The sequence below is a fragment of the Rhipicephalus sanguineus genome, chromosome 5 (assembly GCF_013339695.2).
Source record: "Rhipicephalus sanguineus isolate Rsan-2018 chromosome 5, BIME_Rsan_1.4, whole genome shotgun sequence".
Classification (NCBI taxonomy): Eukaryota; Metazoa; Arthropoda; class Arachnida; order Ixodida; family Ixodidae; genus Rhipicephalus; species Rhipicephalus sanguineus.
Window position 1 is genome coordinate 74,065,146 of NC_051180.1, and position 21,677 is coordinate 74,086,822.

The 21,677-nt window shown below is 43.8% G+C and overlaps 2 long non-coding RNA genes across 3 annotated transcripts in view; one reads left to right on the top strand and one right to left on the bottom strand.

The window, feature by feature from the left end:
* LOC125758741 (uncharacterized) overlaps window positions 1-10,648 on the top strand; it is a 23,573-nt gene extending 12,925 nt beyond the window's left edge. For both annotated transcript variants that reach the window (XR_007416375.1, XR_007416374.1), the window contains exon 3: window positions 10,534-10,648. This is a non-coding gene — a long non-coding RNA (uncharacterized LOC125758741). The remainder of the gene's footprint in view (window positions 1-10,533) is intronic.
* Window positions 10,649-13,928: 3,280 nt separating this feature from the next.
* LOC125758742 (uncharacterized) lies at window positions 13,929-21,498 on the bottom strand. Its single transcript, XR_007416376.1, has 3 exons — window positions 21,447-21,498; window positions 16,232-17,184; window positions 13,929-14,453 (listed from the first exon to the last, which is right to left on the bottom strand). It is a non-coding gene; the product is annotated as an uncharacterized LOC125758742 (long non-coding RNA).
* Between the last annotated feature and the right edge of the window lie 179 nt (window positions 21,499-21,677).

Here is a 21,677-nt window from a genome sequence, read left to right on the forward strand (position 1 = left end):
TTGTCCTGTGCAGAGCTGCCTGAAATTTTCAGCGGTCCGAGGTACGATGTCCTCGTAACTCGATAGTCAAACTTTCCCAACTTCACATTATCTGCTGCTGTCAGCTCGAGAAGACGCGTGTGTTTAGTCACATATCAAAACGGCGAGATTTAACAAGGCTAAACAACAGAATGGAATCCTCCTGCAAGGCCTATCGCTGCTCAGTGCGTTCGAAGTTGAAGTACACTAGGCTTGCCCTGGAGCTGAGAGAATTACATAGGTGGCAGTAGTAACGTGTTGTGATACAAAACCTTCTTTTTTTTAATGAAAGGTTCCAAATGGTATTAATGGATCTGATTTGTAAATGGCTTTGCACACAAGTAGAGGCTTGTTTGCAATAATTTCGGTCATTGTGTGCTGTGTTAAAATTGCATTGTTTGGGTAGAGTGGACCTAGAATAGGGGGAGTGTCCAAAGCGCCGCGCGAATACATGGGAGGAGCGAGGGCCTTTTGCGGTGAATTCCGCGCCGCGGCGCTGCCGTGCCGGACCACGGCCGGTCTGGAGGAGCGCGCTCGCTCCTTCCCGGCCGTGGCCGGACCCGTGGGCTTTCTCCGCGGCGGAAGCCGCGTCAAAGCGGGACCGTCTGCTACGCGCTGATATTTGGCCGCTATTAGCTAAAATTGCGGAAATTTGGGCAATATTTAATACTGCATCACTGCAACATAATACTGCAGCGACGCGCTTCACACAGAGAACGCGTTCGTTAGTTTGTGTGCTGTGAAACGGGGATATTGTATAATCCTTTCAGCTGGTTGTCATCGCATGGTCCACACTTCCGCGGCTGTTGAGGAACGCATCCTGCGCGCACTTCATCGTGAGAAAAGGCGTTAAAGTTACTTTCGTGTGGAATGACGAACGTAAACTTGCTGCAGGAGAGAATAAACTGGAGATAACCAGGAGAACGTAGCTCATGCCACGCTAACGCGTTTGCACCCTTCATATCCTATCTTTTATTTCGCACATTCGATTTGTTTTACAAGGCTTCCTCCGGTGCTCTGCTGTTTCAAGGCATTTCATGCGAAGCCGAATGTGTCAGCGGCGTGGCCGCGCTACCAAAAGTAAAATTAAAATTGGCAGGAGGGCACGAAGTATACGTATGCCCAACACGACCGATAGAATAACAGAGAGCTGAGCTAGTTGGTAAGTGAGCCCAAACCGTCGTTAACTTGCATAAAGATGAAATCAAATGCCTTAACAGTATCTTCCACGTAGACCGCCATGCGTGCGGATTGATAGGTTCGCCTGTTGCATGGGCATGCGCAGATAAGTTTTCGTGCCTTCTTTCTTTTCAGCCGTTGTGCATCTCTTCAGTTGTTAGTCGGCGTTTGTGGTGTCCTGACTTCTTCTTGTCCGTGTTTGCACGCCCTGTCTTTTTAGAATGAACGACCGATGGGTCATGGCATCACTAACTTGACATGCTTGCCATTTGCGTAACGACTAGCAATAATATATGGTGTGTGGCGCGCAAACCCGCTTTCTGTAGCCAGAAATAATTCTGACGATGTGTGGTCTGACGATTTGTTTCCGTCAGGTTCTAAAAAAACGTGGTGGTCACCAATATCGATGTAAACATGTTAGACTTACCCATACATTTGAAAACTGTATGGTGTGGTAAAATGTATGCGAAAAAATTACATGAAAAAAAAAAATGGTCTCTTACGCATTCGCCTGAGGTGACTCGAAAACGAAAGCCATCTTTTTCGTCAGTCGATGCATTGATCCTCCCTCGCCCCTCTCCGAAAGCTTTCTGCACATAACGTGGTTTCTGACTGCCGACAGGATCGTAGGCATTGCAAGCTTTCTGCACCTCACCTGTTTTTACATTGCCTCCGTGATCGGCCCCCGATCACGGAGGCAATGCAAAGTGACCATGTCATGTGATGGCGTCATCAGATGACGTCACGTTAAATGACAGCATAGTGACGTCACAAGTTCTGTGGACGTCATCGCGTGATGATTTTGCATCACTCGTGTTGGCTACGCGGGACGCCGACGGTAAATTTTCGTGCTTGATGAGGCATCTAAGGCTCTACCTTAAAAAAAAAACAAGACAAATCAAAGTAAATGAAATGATAACAGTGCAACATCGTGTATGCCTCACTTCATGTTACGAGCGATCGCCCGAAAACGAACGTGATTCTCAGTTCAGAGCAGCTGATTGCGCGCGTCTGCGGGAAAAAAAAAAACAGGCTTGCTTTACTCGTCTAGTCATCTCTTATATTTATTCAAGAGATGACCAGACACAAAATTGTGGTGGACGCTATATTGAGGTCATCAGGAAAAGCGGGAAATTGCGGTCGGGTGCCCTGTTGGCGCGCACTCAACTGCCGCGGAGAGAATTATTTTACGTAACTACTCGTCCACATCTCTTTGTAAAGTCTCTGAACCGGCCCCGGGCGAACGCTAACCTCCGAGAACCGTGAAAACATCTGAAGTTGAGAATGAGTTGTTTGAAACTTTTCATATCGTATGGTGAAGGCTTGAATCAATGCACGCATCTCGCGCGAATGTTTCTACTGACGTTCAGCGATCCAATGCAACATGCATATATATATATATATATATATATATATATAAAGGAAAGAAGTGTTAATTTCAAGGGCTCGTTTTCTTTGTTATACACAATATTAATGAGCACTAACAGACAATAATGCCAAGGAAAGTATAGGGGTTTTTGCTAGTAAATGTAAGGTAAATGTGAAGAAAGAAAAGTGGACGAAAAGATAGCTTGCCGCGGGCAGGGACCGAACCTGCGACCTTCGAATAACGCGTCCGATGCTCTACCAACTGAGCTACCGCGGCGGGCATCCCCCGTCCACTTTATAGGGTATATATGTACATTTAAACGTGGGAGCGTCAGTCAGCGCCGCCAGTAGCCATGACGGCGAGTGTGGAACACCCTTTTTGCCTGTTGGGGCGTCACGTAGCACGTGAACTTATTACGAGCTGGCAGCTGACCACGTTTAAATGTACATATACCCTATAAAGTGGACGGGGGATGGCCGCCGCGGTAGCTCAGTTGGTAGAGCATCGGACACGTTATTCGAAGGTCGCAGGTTCGGTCCCTGCCCGCGGCAAGCTATCTTTCGTCCACTTTTCTTTCTTCACATTTACCTTACATTTACTAGTAAAAAATCCCCTATACTTTCCTTGGCATTATTGTCTGTTAGTGCTCATATATATATATATATATATATATATATATATATTATCGCATGTTGCATTTCAGGCTAGGTACATAAGGGATCTCGCATTTGAACAATTTTCTGATTCTGAAGTGATTAATATTACACTTCTATTTGTCAGTTTATTACTGCATTTTCGTTCAGGCAGCTTCTACAGCTAGAATGGGGACATTTGTAACTTTGTTTCATGATATCTGGATATTTGTAAAGCATTTTCTATATTGCGCCTTTTATGCAGAAACTTGTGGAATAAGGTTACTTTACCTGGCATTGCTTTTCGTTCAAATGTTTGCACACGGTGAGCCTTGTACGCTACCTCAGAAGAAGCCAACAGCATTGCGGTCATATGGCCGTCTCGACTCCACTTTTTTTCTTTTTTGTTTCCCTTGCGTCTTCCCGGTGTGCTCCGTCCATAATAAACACTAGTGGAGCTAATGAATTGTCGAATAAAGCTGTGTGCATATGGCTAGCAAACCAGTGGCGACCGTGAGTAAAAAGCTCGTAGTGTGAAGCGGTCACTGCGCGCAAGTATTTCAGCTGACTGCGCGTGCAATTTACTTTTTTTATTACTCTTATTCTTGTATGCGTGATGCTATTGCCCGATTACTCGTGCGAATAAGTTTGTTTTCGTTCTTGCTTGTGCGTGTCCGTTTTGCGCGTTTTTACGCACGCACCAACGTTCTCGAACCTGTGACCGGAATAGGCCACGCTGATGCCGCTTGACAAATGATTTTGCACTGTTGTTGCCCCAGCTCTAACACCACTTAAAGATGGATAAGCTCCATTCCGCACCGCATTATAAAGGTTAAGTAGACTTCAAGTGCCCTGTGTGGAAAGCGGCGCAGAAAACTACAGCGCGTAGCAGACGCCCCTCGCCTTCCGCGCGCTTCCCGAGCACGGAAAGCCCACGGGTCCGGCGCAGCAGCGGCGCGGCGCGGGAGTTCACGGCAAAAGGCCCACGCGGGAGCCGGCGCTAAAGTGAGCTTTACCGGCGCTTTGGACACCCCATAGAGTAATATGCACTCCCCCTATTCTAGGTCACTCTAGTTTGGGGCATAGTTTCCTACGCGACATTTGTTTTCGTGGCCACTACAGGGAGCGACCGCCGCGCCGCCATCCGATAGCGCCTGAATCGCGCTTCTGGGCACTTTTTCTCCCTGAAGACGGCCGCTGGCCTAGGTACTGAGGAGGAGAACGCCCCTAGCTCCACTTGTCCCTAAACGCGCTTCGCGCCGGCGCGCCGGTGTCAACTAACGTCAAGGTAAGTTCTTGCATTCCTTGTTCTGCGATGTTTTCTACGCGCGACGATGAAATTTCTCCACGCAGTACGCGTGTCTACTTAGAACTATTTTCAGCGTGACAGTTTTTGTATTTTCTTGTAGCCTGGGAACACCGTTCAATTGGTGCGACAGAAACTATGCAGCTTCCGTCTCACGCATTGTATGGAAACGGTTGAATACCGTTTGTAGTTACTTTCTTGCCCTAGAGTTGAACTAGTAAAAGGTTTGTGACACACACTTATGAGAACGAATGCAATAAGCTAGGTCTTCGCTTGTACATTAGCGTGCAAAAATGCTTTTATTTGCGCAGGTGCCCATGCTGCGAGTGCAGTCGTAACGCTTTGACGTTGGATCCGAGCCCATGGAGAAAGTTGGGAGGCTGTAGAGCTGTATGTAAGTACACTTTGTGCGTGCATATTCTTCGTTTGACCATTGTGAAATATGTCAGAAGTGGTGTACTAATCAGTGCACAAAAATTGATCTGCCAACGTTAAACAAAAAGCATTTAATAATGAGCCGTAGCGTCCCCCCTTCACTGCTCATGGGCTTTTTTTCATTAGCATATTGGGCACAGCCACTGCTCTGCCAAGAAGCCAGACATGAAGTTCAAGGGGACACAGCTTTTGCATCGGTCTGGCTTTAATGAGGGCAACTTGCGCTGTGATTCAAAATTTTATTTTCAAGCCATTGTTCAAAGCTTTACAGGAGGCTAACACATACAAGAGGGCTCTCGTGGTTCAAAAACCGTGGGCAGGACCGCTCAAAGTAAAAGAAATCTAGGCCGAAGGTTTACAGGTTAGTATGATTGAAATTGGGCAAGTTGGTAACAATTCATAGCTGGTAGAGGCAAAACAGTGCGAAATAACAGAGACCAAGGACGAGTAGACACGACACGAGTGCTGACTTTCAACTGAAAAGCTTATTGAAGAAACATCATAATATACTCTTACTGCACATGCTCTTACAAGGCAAGAAACTCATGACGACGTCATGGCATTGAAGTGGTGTTTGCAGCCAAGAATAAAGTTGGTGATATCTGCACAGCAGTGCGGAAAAAGGCCCAGTGGTGAAGGATTCATATTCCATTAAGCACACGAATGTTTTTGTGCCATTGGCATTGTGTACAGCATACCCTTCACGTGTGGAAGTGTTTACATTGGGCAATCGGGGCGACGCGTAAAGTCGCAACTGAGGGAGCATCAAAATTCCCCGAGAGGTAATGTTTGCTCGACGCACTTGTCAATGCACTGCCAAGATTGCGGGTACACTGCAGAATTTTCTAGAATGAGGATTCTTTTCCGCCACCACGACCAGTTGACACGTGAAATCTTCGAGGCCCGCAAAATACAGAAGGCAGGACATAACTGTGTCATTCAGTCTTCAATAGCCCTCCAGGAAAAGGAAATTTCCTTTTTAGATGCTTGTAATCGTTAACAGTGCTAAGATTACTAGCAAGAGCGAGCCAAAGAGCCCGGATGAAAGCATGCCAGTTTCATTACCATCTGCTATTGCCATGTATTAGCATGGCTCTTATGACAAACACCGACATCCCGGAATATTTTCTGGCTGTTTTAGGTCAGCAGTTATGTACAAGCTTCCTAAATTCTTCCATTGCATGCTATGTTCTATCGTAAATTAGAGGCTCAAGACATCAAGTACATCAACAGTTTCTTCCGTTGTTTGTTATTGAAAGCATGTTGTAGGGATGGGTATGTTTCTGTATGAGATAGATTTTGCACATACCGCAGATCCATATATGCTCAAATACTGCAGAAAGTTTCAGTATTATCGTCACCATCTTTCAAAGTAGCATTTGGCGTTGTTAGTTGCCTAGTTTCTGAAGGAAGAAGAAAACTGGAAAGTGAGTTCCTGGACTCCAATCTCAAAGGCGATGCTTTACCTCCATGCACATTCATCGACGTTCGAAAAAAAAAAATGACAAATTCGCATAAGATCTGCATATTTTTGTTGGAATCCTTCGGTATTACCTTTCATGTTAACTAGTTTATTTGTATAGGGAGAGGCTGCTCAATTACCTTGTCTGGAATCGGTGCACTGAGTTTGTGTGCTATGCTTAATTTGGCAGTTGCAGGGTGGTAAGGCATAGCCTTTCAGATAGCAGACTTGTCTACCATCTTTCTGGTGCTCCTGCCACGGGCTGAAGCCAATTAAATCCTTGTGAAATGTTTGCCGAAGGTTCAACGTGTGCACACTAGCATGTCCCAACCGATCAGGACAGAAGATAGTCAACAAGTTTGGAGAAAATGTAAAAATTCTGCACGGTGCATTCACATTTCAGTGGACATTGCTGGCTGGCGCATCCTCTTGCCAAAGTCCAACATCAGGGGAAAGTGCAGTGCTGCATGTCTGGAAAAAAAGTTCATTGACTAAACACCAAGCGATGTCTGCCAAGGTGTCGAGCTTTCAAAGTGCAAAGAGAGAGTAAGCTTGCTCTAACAAACATAGCAGTGGTTATGAAAATGATAATGTGCATTTGTAAGTACATACTGTCATAGTGCGCTCGGTGCAAAACAAGTAACCAACTAAGGCATGCCGAGTTTAAATAGCATAGATGTATTATGTCCGGTACCGCCTCACACAAGAAACGCCTGCTGGTGTGCCATACCCTTCTACCTATGAATTCGCAGCAATTGGGGACCTATTAATTGCACCGTGGCACTGATAACGATGTAGACTTTCTAGAACAAATGGCTCGGCAGCTACAAAAGTGGGCTTGCTACGAAACGTATAATGCAGATGGCACTTTCATCGGTACTAAAGGTTTTGAAAACGTGCAAATGCTTCACAAGCTTGCCCTCGGATGCGTGAACATTTCTAAAGACACCGTGTGTTTCACTTATAAGGATTTGTGCAGGTGGTATAAATAACCATTGCAGCATCGCAGAAAGTGTCAAAAACATGCTTGGAAAATGTTCCGATTTGTCGTAATTTCTGAAACATAGGGTAAGCTGCTGCATGCATATGTTTGACTGACTTCATTGTGAGTTTTGCATGCAGGACGAAATTAGCATTCTGGTAATTCCATAACCAGGTCACAATTGTGAGACATACTGTTGTGGAGGAACTCATTGATTTTGCCTACCCAGGATTCCATAAAACACCTAAATTTAATTGCACTGTGTGGGACAATATCAACTGTTCAGTTGCACCTGCTTTTGGCTGTTACAAGTTTAGTGCTGTTTACCAATGTTTCGCTGCTGCGCTTATGTGTATTTTGTGGTTGAAATTGCTTTAATTTTAAAGGAGTACTGACACGATTTTGAGACATCGCAAAAGGGACATTTTTGGTTTCCTTGGTATGCTGTGTCAACGATGTCCACACACCGGAGTCGGAGAACACGTATCAAATATTTTAATTTGACTTTGAAGTTTTCGTCGCTGAGCATCTGCAAGCCAGCCACAGTACAATGGGCATTATCCTGACGAGTCAAGACAGTTCCCTCGAGTTTGCAAGTTCTGCATCCTGCATGCAGCCTATATCGTAGAAATCACTGTCAGGGTCACTGGGCAACAATTAACTTATCATTGTTTATGTGCACCACGGGCAGATGATGGATTTGCCGCTAGTACGTCGCAAGTTTCTGTATCCCTGTCACTGTGACATCACACTGCTATGAAACTTCACCGAGAAGCCGCCCCCTCGATATCGAAACCAAAAGTGTCTTTTTAAGGTAGCGATAAATAAAATACATACGATGCATTCCCAGGCACCACAATACTTGTTTTAGGTTTCTCGACACCAGTATTTTATTTAGAGCATCAATCCGAAAATTTTTAAAATTCATGTCAGTACTCCTTCAACATATCTTTTTTCCTGTCTGTACTCATAAGTAACCTCAACTCACTTGGTAAGAATCTTTAGCACATAAGCGACACAAGGACGAAAAAGGAGGGACAACGTCTGCACTGACTTTCAACGAAATGGTTTATTGCACGCAAGGCACTAATAGACACAGTGGTGGTGCCCTAGCGATTCACCAAGATGCCATGCTGAGAGATATGTCTTTTAGATGTGAAGCATCTTATAGCGGAGTTCAATCCGGTGGTGGTGTGCGGCGTGACCACCCTTACTGCGCATGCGCAAGCCCTCTCCACACACCTCTCCCTCTCCACTTTCCCTCTCCCCATGCCCTTTCCCCTTCCACTTTCCCTCTCCACTCACCCTCTGAAACGCGGGCTCTACATGCCGAGACGCTGCTTCGCATCGCCTCATGGTCCCCTTTAGCGGGAGATGGTGTGATTTTTTTCTGTTTTATTTTGACAAAATATATGGCACACTATAATCACTTCACGAACTACTACACATTCAATACAGTTAATTCTTTATTCGAGAAGGATAGTTGCGGAGTGCTAACACAATTGGTACCCACTTTTACAATTTTTGCAGCTTCTATTATCAGTCTCGTTAGTTCAACTCTATTAGCTGATGAAACCTTTGTGTCCTGAAAGAAAGGTTCATACTCTCATGCCCTACACTGTGACGCCAGCCATCCATCGTTGCATTTGTTCACAAGATTACAGTGCTCTCTTAACCTATCATTCATGCAGTGGCCCATTTCCTGACATACCACTTACCACATGAAAGAGGTATCTGATAAACGACAGCTTCTCAGCATGTCCTATGTCGTTTTGTGCAAGCAATTGTCTTCTTTGGTGCTTGACTACTAATTCTGCAAATCGATTTCAGCTTGCATTGGAGTTGAAAAACTACTTGTACATTAGCACGTGATGCCATCCTTTCCATAACTGTAGTTGGATAGCGTAACAACTCAACAGGACACACAGCACATGGGAAAGGTTCACACACAATGCGTTGCACAAACAGAAGTGTAAGTCGTAAAAGGCTTAAATTAGGAAGTACCGCTCCATTGCTCTAGTTGGCTGTTCCAACAGTGATGTCGCTGAAAAAAGAATAGCTGATGTGCCATACTTGCACAAAATTTAGCATTACATAATAAGGTTGGTGTCACATACAAATGTGCAAATAGTTTTCCAGCTCTATGAAAGCTGAAATCAATTTGCAGAATTTGCAGTCAAGCACGGAAGAAAACGATATAGGATGTGGTTTGCGGAATGTAGACAAGCTGTTGCTTATCAGATACCTCTTTTCTGCAGTAAGCAGTATGCTGGGCAAACAAGCAGCTGCATGAATGGTAGGTTAAGATAGCATTGTAATGTGTGAACCTTTCTTGCAGAACACAGAGGTTTTGTCAATCAACAGAGCTAACTAACGAGGTTTATAATACTATTTGCTGCAGGAATTGCAAAAATTGGGGTACCAATCGTGTTAGCACTCTGTCTCTGTCCTTGTCGGATAAAAAATCTGCTTTCTTGATTGTGCAATAGTTCGTTAGTTGATTAGTGTTACGTACCTCTTGTAAAAATGAAGCAGAAAAATACAAATCTCTGTGCATGGCTTCTTGGTGCAGTGTGAGGGCACCAACGCTGTATAAACGTTTGCCTCGTGTGCAATAAACGATTTTGTTTAAAGTTAGCGCATGTGTTGTGTCTCTCCATGTTTCTCCTCGTGTTGCTTATGTGCAAAAAATTCTTAGTATGTTGCCAACTAAGCTAAACCTCTGTCACCCTGTGCTGTATCGTCTGTTGTCTTTTGACCAAACTGTAGCCTCTTGTTTTTTTTATGGTATGCAGGTGTATGTGCATGCTTGACTGAAACATTCTTTTAATATGCCTTTTGTGTGCAAGATGAAATTAGAATTCCAGATATTCCCAAAACCACAATATGATTGTCACACACAGTGCTGTGGAGGAGCTCGTTAATTTTGCCTACCCTAGATTCTTTAGCATATCTAGATTTACTTCATTAAGTGAGACAAAATCAGCTGTTCAACCGCCCCTGCTTTTGGCATTTACAAATGTTCGACAATTCGACAAATTATTGCTGCTGTGCTTGTGCGTTCTCCAAGTCAGCCTTCCGATTTTTGTTGTGGTGATACATGCCTGCTCGATGGAGACACCTTGTACTTATTGTGCCTTTTGCGTGCAGGTTTTTGGACAAAGTCATCAATTCCATTGCTCTTCCTATGCCAAGTGGCCAGGATAATGGTTGAAATTGCTACAATAAAGGTTATGATCAACAACATTTGTTGAAATTTTGCATTTACTTTTGGAAGCGCAGTATAACGCATTCCATGCAACATTACTAATGAAAATGAGTCTACTTAAAATGCTTATGTTGTCTGGAGCGCAATGGATTAAGCGAGTGCCATGTCGGAATAAACAGCATTAACTAATTCTTTGGACAAAAGAACACAGATTTTGCTGATATGAAAAATTCTTGTACACGGGGTGATGCTGGAGCTGTTTTGACAAGCGTACTTGTCGTCTTCGTGGCTACAACTTTGGGACAAGTCTTGTCGAAATGTTGGCTCCAGTGACACCCTAGTCAAAGCGTTGTAACATGCCAGCATTTCACAATCAAAAGTTTTTAGCTGTTCACTGTTAGCCTGTTACACCCCGGTGGCGCAAGCTGAGGCATTTATTTTATGTCTTTCTTTATGCCTCAACATAACTTCTATCAAAAGTGATAACTAATGGGAAGTCTGCATATAATGGCATCGGATTAATTTCTGGAGCTTCTCTAGCCAGTAAAATTGATAATCCAAAAACGGCAGAAGTTCAGGGGAAAATGGCGGCTTGAAAAGGTGAAAAATTCTTGGACACGGAGTGTCGCTGGAGTCAGCGTTTCGACAAGCAGTCTTGTCTTCTTCAAGGGTAAAAATTGCTGCTGAATGAAAGAATTCGATGCAGAGACCATTATTCGACACCTTTATTTTAGCCAAATGGCGCATAAGTGTTTTAAAATACAGCAAAAATCCCCATATCTCCCGTGGAGCAAAGTCTCTCGATTTCTTTTCATCGAAGCGAGTGGGTCGGCGGCCGTAAATGACGGGAGGCGCTCAAGGATAGCTTTCGGTTTTTGACTGCGCGAAGCGCCACCTGCTTCCTGCAACTGGTGTCATGGAGACTTCCTGTTTAACTTTTTGAAACTCCAAGCGATTGCAACCTTTCCTTGCACTGTTGTACTTGATATTGTGGAATATATATGCGCCTGTGTACGTTATGGTTATATTAGGCACCATCCGGGATATCAAGCATCGAAATCTGATGTGCGACACTTGCGCTTTGCCACTAGAAGGTAAGCGAAAGACCACTGCATGCTGCACGACGTTCCTGCCGTCTGCGTAGTGAAGCAAATATGTATCGTCTTTACGGCGACCGCTGTCCTTGCATCTTGGCACGACGTAGGCGGGATCGACTCCTTCAATGTTTATCGTAGAAGAAAGTGAGCCGCGCCAATACGGACACTAGAGAACCAGACATCGTGTCTTCTCATGTGTCGGCTTTTGACGCTTTTCGTCCCATTAAAGACTGATTCCTACCTCTAGAAACTTTCTCTCGTTCTTTGTGTTTATATTCTGCCCTTTTCACAGGACTTTGAAACGAGGTCGCATTCGTTCGTCAACTGACGCAACGTGCAGAATGTTGCCTTTGCCTTGTTCGCAAAAGAAGGTAGTCAATACCACGCCATCGGAGGGCATAAAATCCGTCAAAAATAAATTGACATGCTTCCTGAAGTCTGAAAGGGCTAGGTCATTTTCTGCATCGCAAGAAGCCAGTCACGTGTTTGGCGCTACAGCGGACCCTCCACGGGCTGCTGCGGCTACTATCCCAGCCTTTAAATCCGTTCCACTCCTAGCGCGAGTGCGCCGATACAGCTGTGGCAGACTTGTCTACGATGCTTACATTGAATGCTGCAAGCTGCGTACATTGAAATTGTTTTATTTTTACACGTACATAAAATACGATTCGTGCATGCAGAACAAACAAGGCGTTAAATAGGGCGGCATGGCTCATCTGTTTACATCACCACATTGGGAACCAATCGCACTGTTTGCATGAATGGCAATCCCCCCCAAGCGAAGGTGACTGAAGACATAGGTGTAAGTGCAGTATTCATATATTACACTATTTAAAGCCTACTAAGTGACATGGTTTAGACAACCTGTTACCTAAGGACCTACCAACATTGTGCATTTGTACAGAGCTGTCTATGCTTTCAGCGTGCCTTTAACTTGAGGCACTTAAATTATTTCCTTATCTTATTATCTACTCCATCTATCTTCTAGCTGCCCTTATCCGGGTGCTCTCATGGCCACTTCCGTAACTGGTATTGGGCGTAAGGCATACCACTGGAAGAGCAGACGCCACATTTGGTGCAACGTGCTAGGCAGGCTCATGTGGTCATAGTGGCTGCTTAGTCTGCTTTGGGAGCACCAGAGCGAGCTGAAAACAAAACTTTAGAATGCCACCTGCGCTGTAATTCTGAGTGACTGGGGAGGTTTTCCTGCTGTTGCTGTGCGCTCGACAACACTTGAAAGAAATCACTACATTATGTAGCCACTGTCTTTGGAGGAGTTTTGTATGGTAGGCCAGTGCCCAATGCAGGGCGTACGCTATGGAGCCTGCTGCCAGCTTTCACATGTGTCCGCAGGGTAAGAAGGTGCATGAATCTGCGAATGCAGAACTTAGAAATTGTAAACAGCTATTGGCTAGTACTTCCGCAAGGAAGATTTCTGCTTTGACGTGGGGCTGCGATGTTTGGTGAGTAGCAGGAAGCACTCACCGAGACTCGCTTGTGAACGCTGCCCAGCTAATGATGCTTTTCTTCCTCAAGGTGGCCCATACGTTTCTTACCTCCATATCGCCCCCAAAATTAGGTTGATGCACTCAAGCTAATTTCAATTAAGTTGACCTGTCCCAAATCCATTTGTTTTCTACAAAGCCATATGTATTCTTGTTGGAAAAGTGCCACACCTTTTGCATTATAGACATAATATTGGCACCGAAATTGCTGGAAAACTTGCCATAGACTTTTGCACATTAAAAATTTCTATTGCAGTCTCTACACCTTGTTTTTACCCTGCTTTGTAGCTGCAAGCTCGTTGCTACAGTAACTTCTCAGTTTCTGCGGTTCCTAGCCCATGCATGTCTTTGTGTGCCGGCGTTGTTTGGAGAACTAGTCCAGCGAATGTTGCTATGTGATATTTGTTCACCTCCACGTTGCACAATACCACATGTTTTGCCTCGTAGACTGCTTCTACTTCTAACAGCAGTTGCGTAGTCTGCCGTCTTAAGCTTTGGCGTATGAAAGCTCTGATGCTATAGTAGGGCGGCAGCTGCCATAGCCGTGGTCGTCCACGTGGTCCTCACCTTGGTCGTCCACCTTGGTCCTCACTACAACCAAGGTTGTTGGCCGTGCGTATTGTTTCGATATTTTTTCTCGTGACATCAGACTTGTACGCCTGATCGCTGTACGACTATGGCTACAATGACCAGATGTAGGCACTTGCTAGCGCTGCCTGGCAGGCTGAGCTCAATGCGCTCGGTGCAGGCTCAGTGTGCTTAGTGCAGTGAGCTCAGTGCAGGCCTCCTGTAGATATAATGGAAAGGGAGCAATAGGAATCATTTTAAAAAAGAAGGCTCTTGTTTGTTTTAGTGCCATCCAAAGAATGTTTTGAATTATGAAAAAGAAGCAGCTGGAAATTGCTCACTGACGAGACTGATAACTGTAGATACGACACCACCTGATTAATAATAATTATAAGAAAAAAAAAAGGCTCTTCCCGACAGCACACACAAGTCACCATAGATGTCAATTTGCCTAAAGTTTAAATTATCTTTGAAAAGCCTTGACAACATCCACGCACTGACAGTTTATTGTGTATGCAGTTAAACAATATGCTGCGTACTTGCAATCGCCAACTTGATGCTTCATTCTTGTATCTGCCATTTAGTTAGTTTCAACATTAGCTTGAACAAAATGTCATATGTGGGTCATTTCTTGAGGGATTTGACAGCAGGACTCGAGAGATCTCCATAATGACTGAAATCTGGACCTTGATTCTGAAATATACAGTTTTTGTTCCATGGTTATTTTTCACCGCCCTGCAACCCCACATGGGGTTGCCAAAGGAAAAAGTGCTTAAAACCAGTCGTGTCTCTGTAGCTCATAAACATACTTATTAGAATCTTTTAGCAAGTTACGGAAATATAGTACGCAAATACGGTAAGGCTGTATGGTAGCGTTCCTCCTTTCCCGCTCGTTGTGCTTTTGCCGGTGAAGGCAACCCAACACCACGAAAGCTTTCTCAAAAGTTACTGTGCAGTTGTCACGCATCATTGTTGCCTGTCAGCCTACACATTGTTAACGAGGAACCTGTCGTTTGAGGATTCACAGTTTCCTGAACTGTCACCTGAACTGGGAGCGGCTTAAGCACAACGAGCAGGAAAGGAGGAGCGCTACCGTACTGCCTTACTGTATTTGTGTACCATATTTCCGTAGCTTGCTAAAAGACTGTTAAGAAAAAAAAGTGCGGGCCAAAGACAGTCATTCGTGGGTATGCCGCTACGAAAGGTCCAGCCCGCGTGTTTGAGACCCCTGGTCTATATCATCCCAGGAACATGGAAATAGACACTGGAAGTTTTATAAGACATCTTGTGTGGGTTAGACAAGAGAAAGACATACCATTTATAGTTGGTGATTTTACTGTAGCAAATGTGCTGCAGACCACCATGCTGCAGCCACACCGTGTAGATCGTGAATAAATGTTTTAATCAACGGTTGTCTAACAACAGTTGGCGTGGCAGTGTTGACTGTCCGTTTTATAATAATGTAATAAAATTTACATATGTACTCCTACGGCTCAGCAAGCTAGTGTTTAGCCAGTATTTTTGTATACAATTTGTGTACACACCATTTCTGCAATGCCTGCACGACTGGTGAGGTTTCAACTGACTAAAATGCTTTCTCATGATCTGTGAAGGTTATATATAGGGGTTGGTTATATTCCATGCATTTATCCATAACATCAACAGTGCTAATAAGGTCTATTGTTGAGTAGCCTGTATGAAATCCTGCTTACTCATTTGGTTGATTGGATTCTAAGGTGCTCCTAATTCTATTAGCTATTACTTTTGCAAATGCCTTGTTAGCAGTTATGAGTAAGCTGATCGGCTTCTAATTTTTCAATCTCTTGATGCCCCTTTTCATTCAAACATTTATTTTGCAAAGCATGATTACAACAAAAAGGGATATACAGAAAAGGGTCCCTCGGTTATGAGACCATACCATGACGCCCTGCACATGATTATTGGATACAAATTACAAATAGGTACACAAGTTAACTGTACCGAAAAAAAGAAAAAAAAAACATTAATACAAGACATTGATAAACAAAGCTTATAAGTACATAAAACTGTATAGTAATGTCATACATAATTAATTAGGGCAATGTTCACATTCTTCAAAGATTTCAGTACGCTCACAGCAAAAAGGCATTGCATATACAAACTGGCCAGTTTTTCAAGAACAGTGCGCCCCCGTCTTTAAACAGATCTGCTGTTACCTGGCGTGTTATCGCAGAGCAATGCTATTACTTTTTTAATGCTTTTCCTCACCATAGCCGTCTGGCACTGCTGAAAAATTCCTGGGCTGCATTTTTTGACCAGTGGCAGATGGCTGATGGCGGTAAAGGGCACAAGAAAACTAATAGCATCACTGTACAGCAACACCCCTGATCATAACCGGCTGCTTTGCCCCACTGCATTCCCTCTAAGGCTTTCTTTCCTTCATGTTAAAGCCACATGTTAAAGACACACACACAAAAAAAAAGAAGACGCACACCACAAGAGAAGATGACTGGACGGGGCGCCACTCACAGCTGCTTTAATTCCCAGAAACCACACACACATATGTACCATCAATTCGCGCCTGCACAACAAACATCCATTTGAACATCAGGGGTAATACAATAACTCACGCTCAATAAACTGTTTCTCAATCTTATATAAAACTACTTATGTATCACTAACACACAAACTTTCTTGCTGTCTTATGTAAAAAGCTTCCATTAATTCTCTTGCTTTTGTGTCTTTGCTCCTGGCAGAATTTTCTCTAGGGGTGTGTTTTTTGTGCGTGAAGCGGTTTTAAGATGAACAGATGCCAATTCTTCTAACAAGAAGTTTTCGTTCCTTCACCTGCCATTGTTGGTGAGATTCGTCTGGACTACTACTATTATTACTACCATTGTTGTCCTGGCTGATCTCTGTCGAAAATCATAGCTGCTTTGACAACCTTATACATATTGGTAGTGAAACTGCCTTGCCTTTCTCTTAGTGCATACATATGATTTTTGCCTGTGCCCAATTTTCTCTTCACTGCTTTTAGGCTTCTTCTGTTCTTTAGAGCATGTTCAATTCTCTCCATATTGAACCTTCTTATGTTGGCTACCTTACTCTTCTTTACTGTTTATCGGGTTGGAGGCTTTCATGCTTCGGTGTTTCTTCAAGTGGCAGTACACAACCTTGCGGTCCAAAATTTCTGATGGAGAGATAAATGCGCACTTGTACGATGTGAACATGTTGCTGCAAGAATTTTGCGAATAAGTACTGTAATAAGGAAGGCTCTCTACGTGAAAGTGCCCGTTAAGCTTTGGACATTGCTATTGCAGATCGCATATATCGATGCAACGAGAATCCCAATATCTTCCTTGTTGTACATCGCTAAAATATCTTTGAACATAGCCATTTCCATCTTGAAGTGGTACATCCTTTGGTCATCTTGCTGGTGTTGCTTCTGAAATGCCAATAAAAGTTACAATGTGGAAAGCTCGCTTTTGTTGTTTACTTGAAGACATCATTTAAAGTGCATATCCTGACTCACTTAAATTTGTATTGACCTAGCACATGTACTGAAACAAGTGCACAAGGTGCCCAAGAAGAAATAAGGAACCACAATATTAGCAACATTTCAGTCTGTAATCAGAACAAGCATTCCAAGACCTTCCTGAGGGCTGTGGAATAAAACCATGTTTAGAATAACAGAGAGCTGAGCTAGTTGGTAAGTATTCATTCTAAAGGACAGGGTGTGCAAAGTCAGGGCGGCCACTATCGCGGAATGTTTAAAGAAGTCTGTTATGCTAAGTCCGAGCATGGTTGCAGAAAGCAATGAGAAAAAAACACGTCGTAGGTATTGCTTACATTCATTGCATGTCTCACAGGCTAAAGAAAGTGGGAAGTAGATGCAGCATTAATGCTGTCTTTACGGCTGCCAATTATCTAGGTAAGATTTGTGCACTGTGCAGAGAAAGAATGAGCGAGTAATAGTAGACAAGATGCGGAATAACATTTGTTTCATAAAACATGCCAGCAAATTCACTGATTGCTGTACAGGTGTGGTTTATAAGGTTCCCTTTAGCTACGGCTGCTTCTACATAGGACAGATGAGCCGCTGTGTTAACCAGAGATTATTGGAACATAAAATACTGTTAAGCGGAGGCTCACCTTCTAATCTATCTTTACATTGTCGAGAGTGTAAGTCCACGCCAAAATTCGATAAATACGCAGTTTTTTACAGGCATATGAATGAACAAACTCATCTAATAATCGAGGCATGGCATATCGATAATAGTGCGCATGCATGCGCACTATTAGCTGATGCGCATGCATGAGCTAACCGTCTGTTAACTTGCATAAAGAATAAATCAACTGCCTTAACAGTTATCTTTCACGTATACCCCCACACGTGCCGGATTGATAAGTTCGTCTATTGCATCAGCATGCGCAGATAAGTTTTCATGTCTTCTTTTTTTCCCGCCATTGCGTGCCTTTGCAGTTGATAGTTGGCGTTTGTGGTGTCTTGACTTCTTGTGTCAAAACCATGTTGTGCATCAACCTTGGTAACAGCAGCATGCTAGAACACACAGTGTATGTTAAAGTGTTCCTGAAACACTTTTCCAAGTAATCATATAATAGCTTATCAGTTTATTGCCTCATGAATCTATTGCCGCAAAATTTTTTCAAACCAGTAAAGAATGGGAATGAGCGGAGTTACAGATGACACGGTACTAAAAAAGTTAGCCACCTCGAGGTGCAACGACAATAATGACATCTGTGCAGGCTAGATGAGTATTTCAATGATGTACCAGTATAGGGCACAGGCTGTGATACAACCTGTCACTGCTGCAGGTAGTGGTACCACTGTGATTTGCTTGTTTCAGGATAAGTTGTATACTGCTGTAAAAGTGGCCAGCTTGTTTTACTGCTTTCATGTTAGCAAGCCTGAAAACATCACTGCAGATCATTGTGTACACTGACAAAGTACCACCCAAGCAGTAAAGATTGCATAGGACTGCCAGACACTCCACTCTGATTACTGGAGTAAATTATTTCTTCTGGCAACAATCACGAAGAGGTAACCTAAGTTTGAAGACCTTTATCATATTAGTACATTTTCTAGTAACAGGTCGGTTTCGCCAAAAAAAAAAAAAGCTACTGTAAGGTGCATGAATACTGCAAAGTTTCGATACTGATAAAAGTGACAAGCAAGAAAATCTTAGTCGAAGATCTATAGGATATAAAGCATGACCGCTCAAGATTGCCCTGTATACAAAGATTGTGATAACCGCCAGCCACATGTGCCCAAATGCACAGCCATCCAATAAAGTATTGCAACACTTATTTAAATATGCAGATGCCTGAGCTCAATGTGAAAATATAGCCATTTCCTGGTAACGATACAGCTGTATATTTTATGCATGTTATAGTGCAGCCACACCATGCACATTTAGAATTCTGAAATGTATTGAATTGTACTGTATGCCCCCTCACCCTATGCCTCTTACGGGGCCTGTGAGGTATTCTCAAATAAATAAATAAATAATCAGATGCCTTCTAAAGTTGAAAATCGCACATAGAAAAAGAAAGTAGTGGAAAGACAGATGTAGAATTTCAATAAGTGTAATTTTTCACTTTTTTGTGTTTACTAATGTGGGCCGATTCTATGATTTTTTTTAAATGTGGCATGAAGCTTTAAAGGATGCTCTGCTCATGAAAAAGTTGTTATAAGAGGTCATGAACCACCCGTCAGGCTTGGTGAAAAAATGTAGTCTTGGTGAGAAAACATAGTCAACGAGAGTCGGAAAGTTGGTAGATCATTAGAAACAACTGGTTGCAGTGTGAACTTGACACAAAAACAAAAGGCACGAACAAGCACCGCATCTTCTTTTGTCCTTGTGTTGAGTTCGCGCTGCAAGCAGTTGTTTCTTTGCTCAGAAACCACATCCTGTGGAAAGCAGACACCACTATGAAAAGCTCAGCCAAGCCTTGCAGTCATGCGCAACAAGGAGAGATTAGAAGTGGAGCGTGAAGTTGCCATTTTCACAGGCACCCTCTTTTCATACAGGGGGCTGTGCTCACTCTCTTCGCAGCTGTCGGCACCTGCTGTTTGACGTTGAACAACACATAGCAGGCCAATATCCCACATAAATAAAGAGCGGCATTTGGATAAGATGCATTTCTTGCCACCAAGGTGCTGCCACACGTTGGCCCTGTGCTCTATAGTAGCCACACTGATGCACAGGAATAATGAGAACAGAGAGCAATCATGTTTCATCATGCATGCTCAAGCTCATGACGTGAATTCTTTCCTCTATGCCATCCCTCCATGTGTACCTTCAAGCAAGCTGAGAGAAGAGGGGAAGCACTGAAAGCGTGTCAAATCCCTGTAACTCTATTCGTTCTTGACGAATTCAAGAAATTTTTGCGGCAATCGATTCGTGAGGCCCGATACTGAGGTCATTCGATGATTACTTGGAAAAGTGGTTCAGGAGCCCCTTAAAGAATGAAGTAGTGGAACACTGCAAATTGTAATCGTAACTGCCCGCTTTCTTACAACTGTGCAAGCTGCTTTACACCAGAATGATATGTGCTTTGAGCAAGTTTCTAAAGGAAGTGATATCAACCGTTGCAGTCAGTGTTCTTTGAAATCTGTTGCATCTAAAGGTAAACCATAGCGATTAAAGTGTGTATGTGTGCATGCTATTCACAGTTTTAATCACAGTTGTACGTGGGCTGTTTGAACCAGGTGGCGTCTTTGCTAGGACAAAACCATGGGAAACGACAGCTGTAATAATAGTGCAGCTGGTCTACCAGAAATACAGCAACTGGGTGCTTGTGCCAGTCAAAATTTTGCAGGTAGTCGGATTCTAACGCAACAATATCTGGCAATGCAGAATTTACAGCACCACTCCACAGAGCTGGTAATGCAGAGAAGTGGCCATTTCCAGCTTAATTTTCTGCTTTGCCTTGGCTGATGCAGCAAATTATTTTAGCATTCTACGCAAACCAGACAAATGGGACATTTGTCAGCAGCGCCCAAGGTCACAGGGAATACCTAAACTTTGCACAAAGTTCCAATGTGCACTGTCCTATGTGTTGTCTTGCCTATACAAATTGATGGTAGGACTGCACTACACCAAACGTGCTGCAATTGCTATGGCTGTGCCCCGTGCTGCGAAGAAGCACAGGGCTGTGAAGAAGCACACTTGCAGCGAAGTGATGTACGTAATAAAAATGGTACAATTAGCGCTAGACAGTTGCACTGAGAACCATGTAATGTATTGGACAGATGGTAGCGTCGACCATCTACACGTGAAGTGTATCATGACATATCAAATGGCAGAGAACGACACGGACATGTAGTACAAAACAGTAACTCTATTACATTGAAGCCTCCCTCCAGCAAAATAGCTGCATCGATCAGAAGCTGCAGTAACAGTAACATAATTGCACCAAATCAAGTTTCGGGACTGAGGCCGTAGCGCCACGTAAATAATGAATTGTTGAATGCAGTTCCACCTCGACTACAACCGAGCTCGAGCTAAGCACTTGTACTGTGTGACGGGCCGATGCTCACACAGGGTGCAAATTCACAAAGGTAGAGCTCGAAGGCGAACGGCACACAAACACAGCACACCAGGCAGAAGGCCTGGCCCGTTTAACTCATTTGCTCCGTCGCGCGGTAGAAAACACCGCAGGACAGCGAATGCAAAAACTTACCTTGGCGTGGGTTGACACCGGCGTGAAGCGCGCATGGCCTATGGCTGCCGATCAAGCTAGGGACAAGTGACGAGCGTTTCTTTTCTCACAGACTCCATCCGGGTAACTTGAGATCTGGAGACTTTTCGTCCGCTTGCTCCTTGAAAATCCCTCTACGTCTGGGTACAGCTAGGCAACTGTTTATCCCTAAGAGACCCAGCCACTCAGCTGCTTGTTGATGGCGCGTGTACT